General features: G+C 38.2%; 1 protein-coding gene across 2 annotated transcripts in view; it reads right to left on the bottom strand.

Annotated features, from left to right (window-relative positions):
• The window catches only part of KIF4A (kinesin family member 4A), a 130,206-nt gene that overhangs the window by 90,615 nt on the left and 20,532 nt on the right, over nucleotides 1-19,059 (bottom strand). The window lies entirely within an intron of this gene.

The raw sequence follows: 19,059 nt of genomic DNA, 5'->3' as shown, positions 1-19,059 counted from the left end.
TACCAGTCAGACCAAAGGGAGAAAAAACTCAGGCATTCAATGAGGGCCTATGACAATGTCAGGCACTATGCCAGGCCCTAGGGGTTCAAAGATGAATAAGACCTAGTTTCCACTTTTGATTGGCTTGCTGTCTACTGGGAGTCAGGCAAGGAGATGGCTATAGTACAGAGTTGGGGTAGTGTTAGTATAGGAAAGAAGCAAGCCCTAGATGCAGGGGTTGGGGTGGGAGAAGTTGGAGGCGGTCAAAGAACTGGAGGTGACTCAAGGGGATGAAACTGGAGCTGAGTAGTGAAGGGTGAAATAGAATAAGCCAAGTGAAGACAGGGGGAAGTCATTTTTGGCAGAGGGAGCAGGATGTACAAAGACACATAGACGAGTGCAAACTTAGCGCACTTAGTATGGCTAAGCAGACTGTGACAAAGGGTTGGGGAGAGAAGAAGCTAGCCAGGTAGGCAAGGCTGGAGCATGAAGGCCATGCTGAGTGCCTGGTACAAAGTGAGGAGCTCTGGGAAGAGCTCTAAGAAGGGCTATCCAGTTTAGGGAGAGCATCCTGGCTGCTGGTTGGGAGATAACTTGAACAGGTGCCTAACTGAAGATAAGGAATTCAGTTAGAAAGCTTGCTATATGCTAATGATGAAGGCCTGAATGAAGGTAGTAGTAGTAAGGCTAGAGAAAAGAAAGTGACTTGAGAGATGAGAAACTAAGACTGACAGGACTTGGTGACAGATGGGATTGGGAGGAGGAATCAGAGTGCTGGAAGACTGTGAAATGCCTTGGTTTCTGGCTTGGGTGACTGGGGGAATGCTAATAGTATTGAACACAGGTAATGGAGGGACAGGTTTAACAGAGGCAGAGAGGGATGAGGAGTTCAGCTTTGGACACGTGGCATGGGAGGTACCTGTGGGACATTCATGAGATGCCCCATAGGCAAATACATTTATAGGCTGAAATGTAGATGCAAGATATGAGCTGGAGACAGAAGTTTGGGATCAGCAGCCTATGGGTAGGAGCTATAAGCGTCTAAGTGTTGAGATAATTTAGGGTGGTGGGGAGGTGGCAAGGTGAGGGGCTTGAACAGCGGGAAGAGAAAAAAAAAAAAATTCCAGGCAGAACCTGGGCCATGTTTCAATTATAGGCAATCCATGGGGTCGCTAAGAGTCAGACACGACTGAGCGACTTCACTTTCTCTTTTCACTTTCATGCACTGGAGAATGTTCTTGCCTGGAGAATCCCAGGGACAGGGGAGCCTGGTGGGATGCTGTCTATGGGGTCGCACAGAGTCGGACACGACTGAAGCAACTTAGCAGCAGCAGCAGCAGCAGCAGAAGAAGAGAAGCCTGAGAAAAAGTCCTCAGAAAAGTAAGAGGAAGAGCTTCCCTGTTGATCCGGGGGTTAAGTATATGACATGCAATGCAGGGGACACTGGTTCTATCCCTGGTCCAGAAAGGAGCAACTGAGCCCATGTGCCACAACTACTGAGCCTGAACTCCAGAGCCCTTGAGCAACTACTGAGCAATCATGCTGCAGTTACTGAAGTCTGGGTGTCGAGAGCCCATTCTCCACAACAAGAGAAGCCACTGCAATGAGAAGCCAGGCACCACAACTGGAGAGTAGCCCCCACTCACCGCAACTAGAGAAAAGCTCGCACAGCAATTAAGACCCAGTGCAGCCAAAAATAAAAATAAATAAATAATTTTTAAAAAGAAAGAAAGAAAAGTAAGAGGAAACCCAGGAGAGGGTAGTGTCACAGATCCAAAGGAGGAAAGAGAGTGTCCAGAAGAAGGGGCAGGGTGTCAGACACAATGGAGTCACCAAGTAAGAGGACTGAAAAGAGCCTAATGGATTCAGTTATTCACGTCACTGGTTGATCTCAGCAGGGACAGTTTCAATGGGATGAGGATGGAGGGCTGCCAAAAAAGCAGAGTGAAAGGCAAAGGGAAAAGAGCAGTAGTGTGAGGAGGATGAAGGATTTTGTTTGTTTTAAAATGGGAGAAACACATTGGTATGTTTCTATGCTGAGGGGGGAAAGCCAATACAAGCACCACAGTGCAGAGATCTGAAACAACAGTACTGTTTGGAAAGCACGGAGCAGAGACTGCTATGGCTAGATCCCTGGAGTTTATGGGGAAGTGGTGAGAAATGAAGCTGGAAATACAGAGGGGCCAGAAAATGACCAGGTGGCTCCCTGGTTGTACGGAATTTCAGAGAAGAAATACATTAGAAGATAAAATAGTTATAAAAAGTGACATCAAAAACCCAAGACTTGAGTTGGACCTTGAAAGATAGCTATGTTGCAGATAGTTTGATGGGGAATGGAGAGAATGACTTCAGTGTGGGAGAGAAGGGGAGACAGCTGTGATGTGTACACAGAAGCCAGAAATAGCAGGGCATGTTGTGGAGGCCATGTAGCTGGAGTAGAGAGCGTGGGCAGAGAAGCTGTGAAAGACAGCTGAGGAGGTAAACTGGGACCAGGGTGCAAAGGTTTGGAAGGCCTAGCTACAGTTTTTAGAATTCATCCTAATAGCAGTGTTTCTGCCACTTAGTTTCTAAGCAGAGGAGGTGCCATGCACAAAGTGGTATTTTAAGGAGATCAGCATAGCTATGATATTTAGAAGGAAAACGTCCTCAGAGTGACAGTGTTAGGAGACTCCTGACCAGGTGTGTCGGGTAAGGCATGGACTTAGCAGAGGCAGCAGGAACAGACTGGAAGTGGGTGAATCGCAGCAATATTGCTAAGGAAGAACTAACAGCAGGTGATGGGTACTCATTACTAGTCAAGGAAATCATGCTGAGTACAATAATTAGCATATTATTAAGAACAGAAAGAAGCAAAAGAAACTGAAAAGGAGTAGTTTGAGTTAAGAAAAGAACTAGGAGAGTGAGGATTCACAAACAAGAAGAGTTTCAAGATGGATATGTTCAAGTGTCAATGCCACAGAGAAGTCAGGTAAGATGGACACTGAAAAGAACCAATTCATTTTGGCAATTAAGATATCACTGGTGATCTTTTACACAGTGGTTTTAGCAAGGTGGGTATAGATTACAGAGAGAGTGAACCAGGTTCCTAGATACAAAGTCAGTATTAAAAAACAAATTTTACTTCCATATACCAAAAACAAACTTAGAATATAAAATTTTTAAAGATTATATTTATCCTGGTTACATGAATTTATTCAGTTTATGAGAATTCAGCAAGCTATTCACTTATGATATATGTACTTTTCTGTTTGTATATCATACTTTACTAAAAGATTTTAAAATTCACTTACAATAGAGTCAAAATACAAATTACCCAAGAACAGAACAAAAGATGTATAAGATGTCTATAAGGAAAATTATTGAGAAATATTAAAGAAGTCCTCAATAAGTGAGGAGATATACATAGATTTGGAAGACTTATTTTTACTTAGTAGAACAGAGTACACAGAAACAGACCAAGGTATATTTGGGCACTTAATATATGACAGAAGTGGCACTGCTCATCAGAGGGAAAAGGATAGATTTTTCAATAAATACTGCTAGGACAAATGGGTGTTTACATGGAAAACAAAAATTGGACCCCTACATCATTCCATATTCATAAAATAGTTTCAGATGAATTAAAGACTTAAATGTGAAGGCAAAATTGTGAAGCTTTTATGAGATAGTACAGAATACCTTGGGGGTTCTGAAGGATTTCTTAAACAAGACATAATATAAAAGAATCATAAATGAAAAGAGAGTGAATGAACAAGCCAGAGATGAACAACATATTAGCAAAACATGTTGGGGTGGGGAGGTTTGCAATAAATATAACTGAACAGTGACTTGCCTTGAGAACCCCATGAACAGTATGAAAAGACAAAAAGATATGACACTGAAAGATGAACTCCCCAGGTTGGAAGGTGTCCAATACGCTATTGGAGGAGAGTGGAGAAGTAACTCAAGAAAGAATGAAGAAAAGGAGCCAAAGCGAAAACAACACCCAGTTGTGGATATGACTGGTGATGGAAGTGAAGTCCAATGTTATAAAGAGCAATATTGCATAGGAACCTGGAATGTTAGGTCCATGAATCAAGGCAAATTGGAAGTGGTCAGACAGGAGATGGCAAGAGTGAACATTGACATTTTAGGAATCAGTGAACTACAGTGGACTGGAATGGGTGAATTTAACTCAGATGACCATTATATCTCTACTGTGGGCAAGAATCCCTTAGAAGAAACGGAGTAGTCCTCATAGTCAACAAAAGAGTCTGAAATGCAGCAGTTGGGTCCAATCTCAAAAACAACAGAATGATCTCCGTTAATTTCCAAGGCAAACCATTCAATTTCACAGAAATCCAAGTCTATTCCCCAACCACCAATGCCAAAGAAGCTGGCAAAGAAGTTGAACGGTTTTATGAAGACTTCTACACATGGACATCACCAGATGGTCAATAACGAAATCAGATTGATTATATTCTTTGCAGCCAAAGATGGAGAAGCTCCATACCATTAGCGAAAATAAGACCAGGAGCTGACTGTGGCTCAGATCATGAACTCCTTATTAAAAAATTCAGACTTAAATTGAAGAAAGTACGGAAAACCACTAGACCATTCAGGTATGACCTAAATCAAATCCCTTACAGTGGAAGTGACAAAATAGATTCAAGGGATTAGAAATGATAGACAGAGTGCCTGAAGAACTATGGACAGAGGATCATAACATTGTACAGAAGGTCGTGACCAAAACCATTCCCAAGAAAAGAAATGCAAAAAGGCAAAACTGTTGTCTGAGGAGGCCTTACAAATAGCTGAGAAAAGAAGAGAAGTGAAAGGCAAAGGAGAAAAGGAAAGATATATCCACTTAAATGCAGAGTTCCAAAGAATAGCAAGGAGAGATAAGAAAGCCTTCCTCAGGGACCGGTACAAAGAAACAGGAAAACAATAGAATAGGAAAGACTAGAGATCTCTTCAAGAAAATTAGAGATACCAAGGGAACATTTCATGCAAAGATGGGCACAATAAAGGACAGAAATGGTATGGACCTAATAGAAGCAGAAGAGATTAAGAAGAGGTGGCAAGAATACACAGAACTATACAAATAAGATCTTCATGACCCAGATAACCATGATGGTGTGATCACTCACCTAGAGCCAGACATCCTGAAGTGTGAAGTCACGTGGGCCTTAGGAAGCATCACTATGAGCAAAGCTAGTGGAGGTGATGGAATTCCAGTTGAACTATTTCAAATTCTAAAAGATGATTCTGTGAAAGTGCTGCACTCAATATGCCAGCAAATTTGGAAAATTCAGCAGCGGCCACAGAACTGGAAAAGGTCAATTTTCATTGCAATCCCAAAGAAGGGCAATGCCAAAGAATGTTCAAACTACCACACAATTGCACTCATCTCATACACTAGCAAAATAATGCTCAAAATTCTCCAAGTGAGGCTTCAACAGTACATGAACCAAGAACTCCCAAATGTTCGAGGTGGATTTAGAAAAGGCAGAGGAACCAGAGATGAAATTGCCAACATCCACTGGATCATTGAAAAAGCAAGAGAGTTCCAGAAAAATATCTACTTCTGCTACACTGGCTATGCTAAAGCCTTTGACTGTGTGGATCACAACAAACTGTAAAATTCTTCAAGAGATGGGAAAGCCAGACTACCTGACCTGCCTCCTGAAAAATCTGTATGCAGGTCAAGAAGCAATAGCTAGAACCGGACGTGGAACAAGAGACCGTTTCCAAACTAGGAAAGGAGTATGTCAAGGCTGTATATTGTCACCTTGATTATTTAATGCAGCCATGAAATTAAAAGACGCTTGCTCCTTGCAAGAAGTTATATCTAGACAGCATATTAAAAAGCAGAGACATTACTTTGTCAACAAAGGTCCATCTAGTCAATGCTCTGGTTTTTCTAGTAGTCATATATGGATGTGAGAGTTGGACCTTAAAGAAAGCCAAGCACCAAAGAATTGATGCTTTTGAACTATGGTGTTGGAGAAGACTCTTGAGAGTCCCTTGGACTGCAAGGAGATCAAACCAGTCAATCCTAAAAGAAATCAGTCCTGAATATTCACTGGAAGGACTGATGCTGAAGCTGAAACTGCAATACTTTGGCCACCTGATGTGAAGAACTGACTCATTGGAAAAGACCCTGAAGCTCAGAAAGATTGAGGGCAGGAGGAGAGGGGGATGACAGAGGATGAGATGGTTATATGGCCTCACCGACTCAATGGACATGAGTTTGAGCAAGTTCCAGGAGTTGCTGATGGACAGGGAAGCCTGGCCTGCTGCAGTCCTTAGGGTTGCAAAGTGTCAGACACAACTGAGCTACTGAACTGAAGAGTGACTAGAATGTACAGCATATAAAGAACTACTTTTTAAAATCAGTAACAGACTGATACAATAGAAAAATGGGCAAGAATAGACTAAGCCTTTAACAGAAAAGAAAATATACATGGGCAATAATCATATGCAAAGGTGATCAACCATTCATCCAGGTAATGAAAATTAAAACCACAGTGAAGTTTGCCACTCCACACACACTGAACTGGCAACTGTTTAAAATTCTGCTAAAACATGTGGAATATAACCACTTCAGGAATGTTGAGCAACATGGACTCTCACACACTGGAACACTTCGGAAGACAACTAGGTGTATGTGTACCCTATGACCCAGTAACTCTACTGCTAGGTATATACCTTAAAAAATTCTTACACATATGGATCAGGATACATGAACAAAAATGCATTGATTATAAGAACCAGAAACTGGAAATGGAAATATTCATCACCAGTAGAAAGAATAAATAGTGGTATAATCATACAATGGAAACTATACTGAAATGGAAATAAAAGAACTATGCCTATATGAACATATGAACCTTTTACACAATGTTGAATAGAAGATGTAAGACACAAAAGATTACATATAGTACAATTCCACTTACATAAAGTTTAAAAGTAAACAGAACTAAATTATGTTGTTTAGATATGTATACACAAGTGTCACCACTATCAAGGAAAGCAAGGGACTTACTATCACAAGAATCAGGAGTGTTTACTTTTAGAGAAAAGGGAGGGGATAGTGAGCTGTGGGGACTATATATGGGTGCTGGAAATGTTTTTGTTTAATGTTTTGTTTTTAACCTAAGTGTAACTACATGAGTGTTCACTTTATAATTATTAATAAACTATACACATGGTTTGTGCAGTTTTCTGTAGGTGTATCTCACCAAAAAATTTAAGAGTGATTCACACATGGTGCTAAGCAGTGTAAACATTTTTAAGGAGTTTAACTTTAAAGGGAAAGCAGATAGGGTAGCAGTTACAGAAGAAATCAGGATTGAAGAAACTTGTGTATATATGTTTCCCAAAATATATGTACAAGAATACTCACAGCAGCACTATTCAATAGCTCCAGACTGGAAATTACCCAAATGCCCATCCAACAGTAGAAAGGAATAAACTGTGGAATATGTATAGTAATGAAAATGAATGAATACAACTACATGCAATAATATGGATGAATCTCACAAACATAATGTTGAGTTAGGGTTACTAGATTTAGCAAAAGAAAAAATATAGGATGTCTAGTTAGTTAAATTTGAATTTCAGATAAATGATGACTCATTTTTAATATATGTATCTTCCATGCAAAGTGATTGACCATTTATCTGAAGTTCAAATTTAACTAACCAACCTGTATTTTCTTTGACAACCTTACATTGTATGAAAGAAGTCAGACACAAAAGTTACCCTCTGGGGAAGATAGAGACTGGAAGTGGGTATAGGTGGTAATTCTAGGATGTTTATATATTGTTTCTTGATCTGGGTGTTAATTACATGGCTATATTCACTTTGTGAACATTCACCAAACTGAATAATTATGATTTGAGCACCTTTCTATATGTATTTTATACTTCAATTAAATAATCTACCTGTTATCCATATGTAATCTATTTATAACCTATCTGGCAGAAATCTGAACATGTTTTATATTCAAAGTCACAATAAAAAGTACGGATAAACTTGGGACTTTCCTGCTGGTCCAGTGGTTAAGACTCTGTGCTTCAAATGCAGGGGGTGCAGGCTTGATCTCTGGTCAGGGAACTAAGTTCCCACATGTTGAACTGCATGGCCAAAATAAAAAGTAGGGATAAACTTAACAAGAAATGTACAGCACCCACAATGACTAAAGGGAGAGAAACACTCTGAATGGGTAATTTAATCCAAAATATAAATGGTCTATGAATATAAATGTATGTTCAATTCATTCATAACTATGGAAATGAAAATGAGATCCATTTTTAATTTATCAAATTGGTAATACTTAGTAGAAAAGTGAGAAAACTTTAGAAAATGAATAATTGCATACCTTCGTGGGAATTTAAAAATGTAGATGGATTTTTAACAAGATGGTAGGTTAAAGACATCCCAGATTCCCTCTATTCCCAAGTCTGATCCATCTACTCTGCTCTTGAGCCAAGCAGATACTGTTGTCAACCAAGAGAATGAGGTCACAAGATGGGTTTGAGACCTGAGAATAAGGGGTGAGGCAGAATTTTTCACCTCTGGAACAGATGAGAGCTCTGGGCTACTGGCCTGGGGTCTGATGTAGGAGAGACAAAGTGCAAGAATGGGAACACAGCTTCCAGTGAAGGCTTGGTCTGCATGACTCTATTAACTCCTAGGGGAGAGTCAATATTGCCTATCAGAGTGTGCCAGGTTTTCCTGGATCTGCAAATGCTGAGAAGAAACTGAAGAGTTGGACTGGGTCCTCTCTACCTTGAGACAAGGACAGCACCCAGGGAACAAGAGTACAGAGAGGCCTCCTCTTGATCCCTCCCAAGAATGTGACAAGCTGACTGACAACATGCCTGCTGCGACAAGCTGACTGACAACATGCTTGCTGCTACAGTCCCGGCTCATGGGCAGAAACCACTGTGACTTTTCCATTCAACACAGCTGGCTATGATGTAAGGCACCCCAGCGTTAGACTTGAGCCCCAGTGAGTGGACAAAGGAAAATAACAACACACATAAGGAGACCGGGAAGTCAATAAGAGGAATAAGCAGAATGCTTAGAATAGGGCTTTTATGAAATAGAGTTGCTGAAGGAAGCAGACAACTTGAGCTTAAAAAAGACCTCTCAAGGACATTAAAGTACAGCATAAAAAAGACTTCTGGAATTAAAAGAATGAGATACCATTTACCAAAACCAGTAGCAATTAACATTCCAAATATTAAAACACTAAAACTATTCCAATTAAAATCAGAAACTAGATTCCTCCCAAGGAAAGCAACTTTACAAGCTCAGGATGTATCCTTCCACATGCTTCTTACTAATAAACAAAAAAATAAGAGAATTAAAAAACAGGAATAAATTTTGGCAAAAAGATAATTTTATTTTTACTGATATGATTTTATACTAAGAAAATTCAAGACTAGTTTAAAAAACTTAGAACAGAACTATATGCTTTGTGACGCCATGAACTATGCAGTCCATGGAATTCTCCAGGCTAGAATACTGGAGTGGGTAGCCATTCCCTTCTCCAGGGAATCTTCCCAACCCAGGGATTGAACCCAGGTCTCCCGCATTGCGGGCGGATTCTTTACCAGCTGAGCTACCAGGAAAACCCCTTAAAAACTTAGAGCTATATGGATCAAGATGGATGAATCTCAGGACTTCTCTGGTGTTCCAATGGTTAAGAATCTGCCTTCGATCCCTGGACGAGAAACTAAGATCCCACATGCTGTGGGGCAACTAAGCCTGTGTGCCACCACCAGAAAGCCCACTTGCTCTGGAGCCCAAGTACCACAACTAGAGAGCCTGCAGGCCACAACTACTGAGGCTGTACACCACTACTGGAAAGAAGCCCGTGCAATGAAAGATCCTCAATGCTGCAATGAAGATCCAACGAAGATCCTGCATGCTGCAACTAAGACCCGATACAGCCAAATATATAAATACTTTTTAAAATAATAAATATTTTTTAAAAGATGGATATCACAAATTTAACACTGAGAAAAAAATCAGTGATGAAAGGACAAATACATTTGAAACCACTTATGAAAAGTTTAGAAACAGGTAAAATAGCACTATATATCATTGCTGCTGCTGCTGCTAAGTCACTTCAGTCGTGTCTGACTCTGTGCGACCCCATAGGTGGCAGCCCACCAGGCTCCCCCGCCCCTGGGATTCTCCAGGCAAGAATAGTGGAGTGGGTTGCCATCTCCTTCTCCAATGCATGCATGCACGCTAAGTCGCTTCAGTCGTGTCCAACTCTGTGCAACCCTATGGACAGCAGCCCACCAGGCCCCTCTGTCCATGGGATTCTCTAGGCAAGAATACTAGAGTGGGTTGCCATTTCCTTCTCCAACTACATATCATTAAAGGATAACAGGAGTAATGTAATTGATGGAAAAGATAAACATCACACTCAGAATGGTAGGTACACACACATCTCAGTCTGACATAACCTGCCCCAATTCCTTACCACACAACTGACACTGTTCAGGTAAGGATCACCAAAAACCTCGATGGAGAGACAAATTCATTTGCTTCTTCTCAGTCTTCATCTTACAGAACCACTCTGTAGTATCTGACCCAGGTGACAATCCCTTCTTTCTAGAAACTCTTACTTCAGTTTTTTTTAGCTACTACTATCCTGTGTCTCTTGAACCTCTTTAGCTGGCTCTTTTACCATTGACTCTTGAATATCAATGCTCCTCACTAATATTAGAGTTGCTTCTCTCAATATCTAGTCTTTCTCTACAACTCTCTCCCAGGGCGACCTCACCCATAGATTCCAAATATTTTATCTCAAATCCAGATGTTCCTTTTACACTCTAGCACTGAATTTTCCTATTTTTTCCTGGACTTTTCTAATATGCATTCTAAATCCGACACATCCAAAATCAAACTCATCTTTCTGCTTTCTGCTTCCTATATACCTATGGCTTGTTTTCTCACTAGCTTTCCTTTCAGTTAATGGCATCTCCCACTTGATTTAGGATTCCACTATGATTTTGTCATAAACTTCTTTGCCTCATAAATCAAATGTGACACTTGAGTACACCTCCTTCCTCCACCCCAGTAATGTAATATGCAACAAAATTCTGATGAGCCATATCCACCCTTTGAAAATATTTTAGAGGGCCTAGCAACCTTCTTAGCTCTTGATAGGTAGAAAATCATGCCCTCTAACAGTGGGGTCTTGGCTTTGGGAATTATATTTTGTTAGCCAAATAACACAATTCCACTGGTACAAGTCACATTCCCATAAGCCTCTTCCACCCTCAAAAATTTATCTCAGATGATGATAAGCACCATAGCAGGCTCCTAGGAGTCTTAGCTCATCTGAGCTTGTTTATAAATATCAGTAGAAATATCAGTAGGACCCCTATATTCTATATTAACCACCATTCAGAGCAAGTGAAAACACAGAAGATGGAATTAATAATTACTAAGAGGCTACTATATACCAGGAATTATGTATTTTTTTAAGATATGAGTTCATTTAATCCTCACATCTTTGTGGAAGTATAATATTCAAGTATATATTCAAATCCTATTTTACAAATGAGGAAATTGAAGCTCTGAAGCAAAAAAACAAAAAAACAACCTGGGATGTGTATACAAAACTCTCTAATGAAGTTGAGTTAAATTCCTTTGAGATTTGAAGATGCTGCCAAGTGAGAAAGCCGGCAATCACTTGTGAATCTATCACTCGTGGATCAGAAATGGCAAAATCTTTGAGAGATTAAAAACAGCTGAATCAGACTAACATAAGAAAAGATATACAGGAAAGAAATGCTGTAAAAAGGTGGCACCAACTCTATGGATAATGTAGACTTGAAGGTAGTGGATCTAGCAAACAAGAGGGCGCCTTGGGACAACAATCAAGGTAATTGGTTGTAGTACCAGAGTAGGAGTAGGTCACTGGGGCTAGTAGCAAATGATACGGCAGGAATAAGTCCAAACACAAACATTAAATAAAACATGTAGAATAAAAAAACCCTCTGTTAAAAAAGAACATCTGACTGGGTATGAATGAATGAATGAATGAACTCAAGATACATGGTTTCAATTAATAGATGCAAAAAGACATACCAAGCAAGGGCTAACAAATAGAATGTAGGTGAAGAAACATTAATCAAACAAAATAGATATAATCATGTAATAAGATACATGCCATGATACTTTATGCAGCTAGCAACATAGCTTAAAAATATATAATACATAAAGAAATAAATGGAGAAATTGACAAATTCTTGATTGTAAGAAAATAACATTAAGCAAATAACAGGATGGGACGTGGAGACTGTGAATAATACATTTAATGAGTTTCATAGGTATACATAGGTATACACCCAACAGAAAAATACTCTTTTCAAATATACATGGAATATTAACAAAGATCAAATAAGAATTAGGCAAAATTTCAAAAAACAAAAATCATATACACTTAATGATCATAATGCAAAAAATTAGAAAGTAACAACAAAAGAATACATAGAGATACTTTCTACCTAACTGTTAGGTTAAAGAGAAAACTAAAGAGGAAATCTCCCACAGCTACTAAACCCTGTGTGCCTAGAGCCCATGCTCTGCAACAAGAGAAGCCACCACAATGAAAAGCAGCCCCTCCTCGCTACAACTAGAGAAAGCTCATGTGTAGCAATGAAGACTCAGTGCTGCTGAAAAATAAATAAATAAACAAATAAATGAAATTTTAAAAAGGAAACCTCCTATTTAAAAGTGAATAGTTAGAGTACTATTTGTCACAATTATAAGATTATATTCAAGTGGTACTTAGAGGAAAATGTATAGTTTTAAATATATCTTTTTAGACAGGGACAATTGAAAATAAAGGAGCTCTACCACCAAAAGAGAGATAATCCAACAGTATGTACAAATAAAAGAAAAAAAAAAAACTGATCCTGAATGTGATTTAGCCTCTAGATCCAACTAGCAATTTGTGGGAAATACAGAGGAAAGACAAACATGTTAAAACTACATGGGCACGCAATCAGTGAAGTTCAAGACTATGAGAAATTCTATAAGACAACCTGTTTTCTTCAATAAATAAATTCTAGGAAGTTGAGGAGTAAGGGGAGATGGAGGGGGTACCTATAGATTAAAAGACCTATCAAGTAATAACAATATGTGGACTTTATTTAAATCCTGATGCAAACAAATAAAATCAGTGAGACTTGGCAATTGAACACTTACTAGACATTTGATGATATTAAGTCATTATTAATTTTTAGGAGATTATATTTTTTAAAGATTTCTCATTTTTTTTTCAGATACAAAGTGAAATAAATAAAAACATGTTTAGGATTTGCTTCAAAATAATATCACAGGGAGAAAATGGTTAGGATACAGATGAAACAAGACTGGTCATAAATTAGTCACTGTTGAAATTGCATGATAGGTACATGGGGGGTTCATTATAACATCCTGGCTTCTTTTGAATATGCTTAAAAAGCTTTTTTAAAAAAAATTAATTTATTTTAATTGGAGGCTAATTACTTTACAATATTGTAGTAGTTTTTGCCAAACATCGACATGAATCAGCCACGGGTGCACATGTGTTCACCATCCATAAACCCCCTCCCACCTCCCTCCCCATCCCATCCCCCAGGGTCATCCCAGTGCACCAGCCCCGAGCACCCTGTCTCATGCATCAAACCTGGACCGGTGATCCGCTTCACATATGATAATACACACGTTTCAACGCTACCCTCTCACATCATCCCACCCTCACCTTCTCCCACAGAGTCCAAAAGACTGTTCTTTACATCTGTGTCTCTTTTGCTGTCTCGCATATAGGGTCATCGCTACCATCTTTCTAAATTCCATATATATATGTGTTAGTATACAGTATTGGTGTTTTTCTTTCTGACTTACTTCACTCTGTATAACAGGCTCCAGTTCATCCACCTCATTAGAACTGATTCAAATGTATTCTTTTTAATGGCCGAGTAATATTCCACTGTGTATATGTACCACAGCTTTCTTATCCATTCATCTGCAGATGGGCATCTAGGTTGCTTCCATGTCCTGGCTATTGTAAACAGTGCTGCAATGAACATTGGGGTACATATGTCTCTTTCAATTCTGGTTTCCTCGGTGTGTATGCCCAGCAGTGGGATTGCTGGGTCATAAGGCAGTTCTATTTCCAGTTTTTTAAGGAATCTCCACACTGTTCTCCATAGTGGCTGTACTAGTTTGCTGTACTAGTGTAAGAGGGTTCCTTTTTCTCCACACCCTCTCCAGCATTTATTGTTTGTCAACTTTTGATAGCAACCATTCTGACTGGCATGAGATGGTACCTATTGTGGTTTTGATGTGCATTTCTCTGATAATGAGTGATGTTGAGCATCTTTTCCAGTGTTTGTGAGCCATCTGTATATCTTCTTTGAAGAAATGTCTGTTTAGTTCTTTGGCCCATTTTTTGATTGGGTCATTTATTTTTCTGGAGTTGAGCTGGAGGAGTTGCCTGTATATTTTTGAGATTACTTTGTCAGTTGCTTAGCTTGCTATTATTTTCTCCCATTCTGAGCAGGATCCTCTATGACCCACCTCCCAGAGTAATGGAAATAAAAGCAAAAATAAACAAATGGGACCTAATTAAACTTAAAAGCTTTTGCACAACGAAGGAAACCATAAGCAAAGTGAAAAGACAGCCTTCAGAATGGGAAAAAGCTTTTTAAAAAAGAAAAGGAAAAGAGAGTTAAGCTTTCAAGTCAGGAAGCCATAAAAAGCATGCATGTGTGCATGCTCAGTCACTTCAGTTGTGTCCAACTCTTTGCGACCCTACGGACTGTAGCCTGCCAGGCTCCTCTGTCCATGGCATTCTCCAGGCAGGAATACTGTAGTGGTTGCCATGCCCTCCTCCAGGGGATTTCCCAAACCAGGGGCTGAACCTGTGCCTCCTCCATCTCCTGAATTGCAGGTGGATTCTTTACCCACTAAGCCACCTGGGAAGCCCCATAAAAAGCATATATCTAAAGAAAATAAAATAACCTGGAGGAAGTCATTAATTGAGAGTAAAAAGTTAAATAGGAGAAAAAGTACAGTTAAATACAAATATGTCAAATAATGATAGGAAAAAAATAGTAAAGATATGTAAGCAAATGAACTGAAAGGAGAGACACAATTACAGAATAGATTAAAAACAGTAAATCTGCATGCAGTATTATATCAATAAACTTGACATTCCAGACAAAATAATTTTCTAAGAAAATATAAATTACCAAAATTGGCTCAAGATATACATACTTTTAAAAAAAGTTATAGACTACTCTCTCATAGGAACAGACATGTAAATGTCCTAAATTGGACACTAGTTCATGAAATCCTGCAATGTACAGAAAGTAATTTATCATGATCAACTGGGTATGATTCAATGACAGAAAATTTATTTTTTTAATTTATTCTATCAATAATTTATAAAAGAAAATACTAAATGTTCATTAATTCCCAGTCAATGATAAAATCTAATACTCATTTCTTATTTTAAAAATATGTAATTGTTAAACCAGGACTCACAGGTCACTTCCTTAACTTGATAAAGGCTATCTGCCAGTAGATAAAGGTAAAACGCTAGCAACATTCTGGTTAGAGCAAAAAAAGGAAAAAAAGATGAGAATGGTTACTATCATTGGTACTATTCAACCTTATACTGAAAAAAGACATGAAAAAATATATATTGGAAAGGAAGAGGCCAAAGTATGTATTTGAAAATAATGTGAATATCTACCTAGGAAATCCAAGAAACATAACCGACAAATTACAAGAAACTAAGAAGGCAACTCAGCAATGTGGTTAGATATAAGATGGAAATTTGAAAATGAATACTTTTCATAAACACGACTAGAAAATAAAATAGAAAAAGAGGTATTCAAAATAGCAACAAAAACTATAAAATTCCAGAATAAGCCTACCAAGATCTGTGGTGTAATAATTACATTAAGAAAACTACAAATCTTACTGAAAGACATAAAAGAAGACTTGAATAAATGTGGAGACATCATACTCATGGATGGGTAGGCTCAATCATACTTAATCTATAAATTAAATTTGGTTCTCAATAAAAATCCCAAAAAGATTTTTCATAGAACCTGACAATTTGATTCTAAAATTCACCTGGAAATAAAATAATCAAAACAGTTCTGATAAAAGAAAAGTGAGGGGAAACTTGTCCTCCCAGAGATTAAAACATACTACAAACTAGATTCAATACAAGGTTTAAGAATAAACAAATTCACTAATAGGGCAGAATAGTGGCCAGAAATAGATCCACACATTATATTGGTCAACTCAATACACTCAGATACTAAGTCAAAAAAGGAGTAAAGGAGTTTCTTTTAATAAATGGTGCTAGAAGAACTGGATATTCATGGTGGGTAGAGGATGATTTTCAACCCACATCTCAGTTTATAACCAAAAACTAACTCAAAATAGATTATACAACTAATGTAAAAGCTAAAACTATAAAGCTTCAAGTAGAAAACTTTGGAAATTATCTTCATCACTTTGGGTATACAAAGATTTCTTGGACAAGATACCAACAGCTCTAAGCATTAAAGAAAACAAAACTTGATAAAACTAAACTTTGTCAAAATTAAAGTTTTTGTGCAAATAAAAACTACAGTGACATACCACCTCACACCAGTCAGGATGATCATCATTAAAAGTCTACAAATAATAAATGCTGGAGAGGGTGTGGAGAAAAGGGAACCCTCTTGCACTGTTGGTAGGAATTTAAGTTGGTACAGTCACTATGAAAATAGTATATAGGTTCCTCACACAACTAAAAATAGAGTTGCCTTATCATCCAGCAATCCCACTCCTAGACATATATCCAGACAAAACTGTCATTCAAAATGATACATGCACCCCTACATTCATAGCAGCACTATTCACAACAGCCAATATGTGGAAACAACCTAGATGTTCAATGATAGATGAATGGATAAAGAAGATGTGGTACATACACACAACTGAATACTACTCAGTCATAAAAAAGAATGAAATAATGCCATTTGCAGCAACATGGATAAACCCAGAGATTATCATACTAAGTGAAGCAAGTCAGAAAGACAAATAACCATATGAATCATTTATATGTGGAATCTGAACTATGACACAAATGAACTTTTCTACAAAACAGACTCACAGACAGAGAACGGACTTGTGGTTGCCAATGGGGAGGGGGATGGAGGAGGGATGGAAGGGGAGCTTGGTTCTCAGTTTAGTTCAGTTCAGATGCTCAGTCATGTCCGACTCTTTGCGACCCCATGGACTGCAGCACACCAGGCCTCCCTGTCCATCATTAACTCCCGGAGTTCACTCAGACTCATGTCCATTGAGTCGGTGATGCCATCCAACCATCTCATCCTCTCTCGTCCCCTTCTCCTCCCACCTTCAATCTTTCCCAGCATCAGGGTCTTTCCCAATGAGTCAGTTCTTCGCATCAGTGGCCAAAGTATTGGAGTTTCAGCTTCAACATCAGTACTTCTAATGAATATTCAGGACTGATTTCCTTTAGAATGGACTGGTTGGATTTCCTTGCAGTCCAAGGGACTCTTAAGAGTCTTCTCCAACATCACAGTTCAAAAGCATCAATTCTTCAGTGCTCAGCTTTCTTTATAGTCCAACTGTCACATCCATACATGACTACTGGAAAACCCACAGCCTTAACTAGATGGACCTTTGTTGGCAAAGTAATGTCTCTGTTTTTTATTATGCTGTCTAGGTTGGTCATAACTTTCCTTCCAAGGAGTAAGCGTCTATTAATTTCATGGCTGCAGTCACATCTGCGGTGATTTTGGAGCCCCTCCCAAAAGAAAGTCAGCCACTGTTTCCATTGTTTCTCCATCTAGTTTGGTTCTAGCAGATGTAAAGTAGTATATATAGAATAGATAGACAACAAGGTCCTACTCTATAGCACGGGGAACTATATTCAATATTCTGTGATAAACCATAATAGAAAAGAATATAAAAAAGAATGTATACATATATATAATTGAATCACTTTGCTGTACAGCAGAAATTAACACATTATAAATCAATTATACTTCAATAAAAAATTATTAAAATTCTTATTTAACAAAAGACATCACTAAAAAGATATACAAGCCACATACTGGAAAAAAATATTTGAAATATACATATCTGATGATTGAATTCAGAATATATAAAGAATTGCAAATCATCAATAAAAAGATGATAACACAATTTAAAAAAAAATAGGCAAAATACTTGGATACACCCCCCAAAAAAGATATATGAATAGACAATAAGTACGTGAAAAGGGGCTCAACACTATCATCTTGGAAATGCAAATTAAAACAATGATGAGATGACCAAGTGAAGTAAGTCAGAAAGAAAAAAGGCAAATAACCATATGATATCACTTATACGTGGAATCTAAAATATGACACAAATGAACACACCTATGAAACAGAAACAGACTGACAGGCACAGAGAACAGATTTGTGGCTGCCAAGCAAGAGGAGGGAGTAGGGGATGGAAGAATTGGGAGTTTGTGATTAATAAATGCAAACTATTATATATAGGATGGATAAACAACAAGGTCCTACTGTATAACACAGGGAACCATATTCAATATCCTATGATAAACCATAATGGAAAAGAATATGAATATGTATAAACTGAGTCACTTTGCTGTACAGCAGAAATTAACACAATATTGTAAATCAACTATATTTCAATAAAATTAAAAAAAAAATTATGGGGGGGATTCCCTGGTGGGCCAGTGGTTAGGACATGACACTTTCACTGCCATGGCCCAGGTTCAGTCCCTGGTTTGGAAACTAAGATCCCATAAGCTGCACGGTGTGGTTAAAAAAAAACAAAACAAAAAACACTATGATGATATGTATTTGACACCCACTAGAATTTCTAAGACAATATCTTTATTTATGAAGCTGTGATCAGCTGGAACTTTCATAATATTGCTGGAGTATAAAACAGTACAAACCATATTACAGAATTGTTTGGCACTCAAAATTAAGCATATATCTACCTCTTCCACTCCTAGAGAAATGAAAATGT

Source organism: Bos indicus x Bos taurus, chromosome X (assembly GCF_003369695.1).
Source record: "Bos indicus x Bos taurus breed Angus x Brahman F1 hybrid chromosome X, Bos_hybrid_MaternalHap_v2.0, whole genome shotgun sequence".
NCBI lineage: Eukaryota > Metazoa > Chordata > Mammalia > Artiodactyla > Bovidae > Bos > Bos indicus x Bos taurus.
The sequence above is the reverse complement of the archived record's forward strand: the minus strand, read 5'-3'. Positions and strand labels throughout refer to the sequence as shown.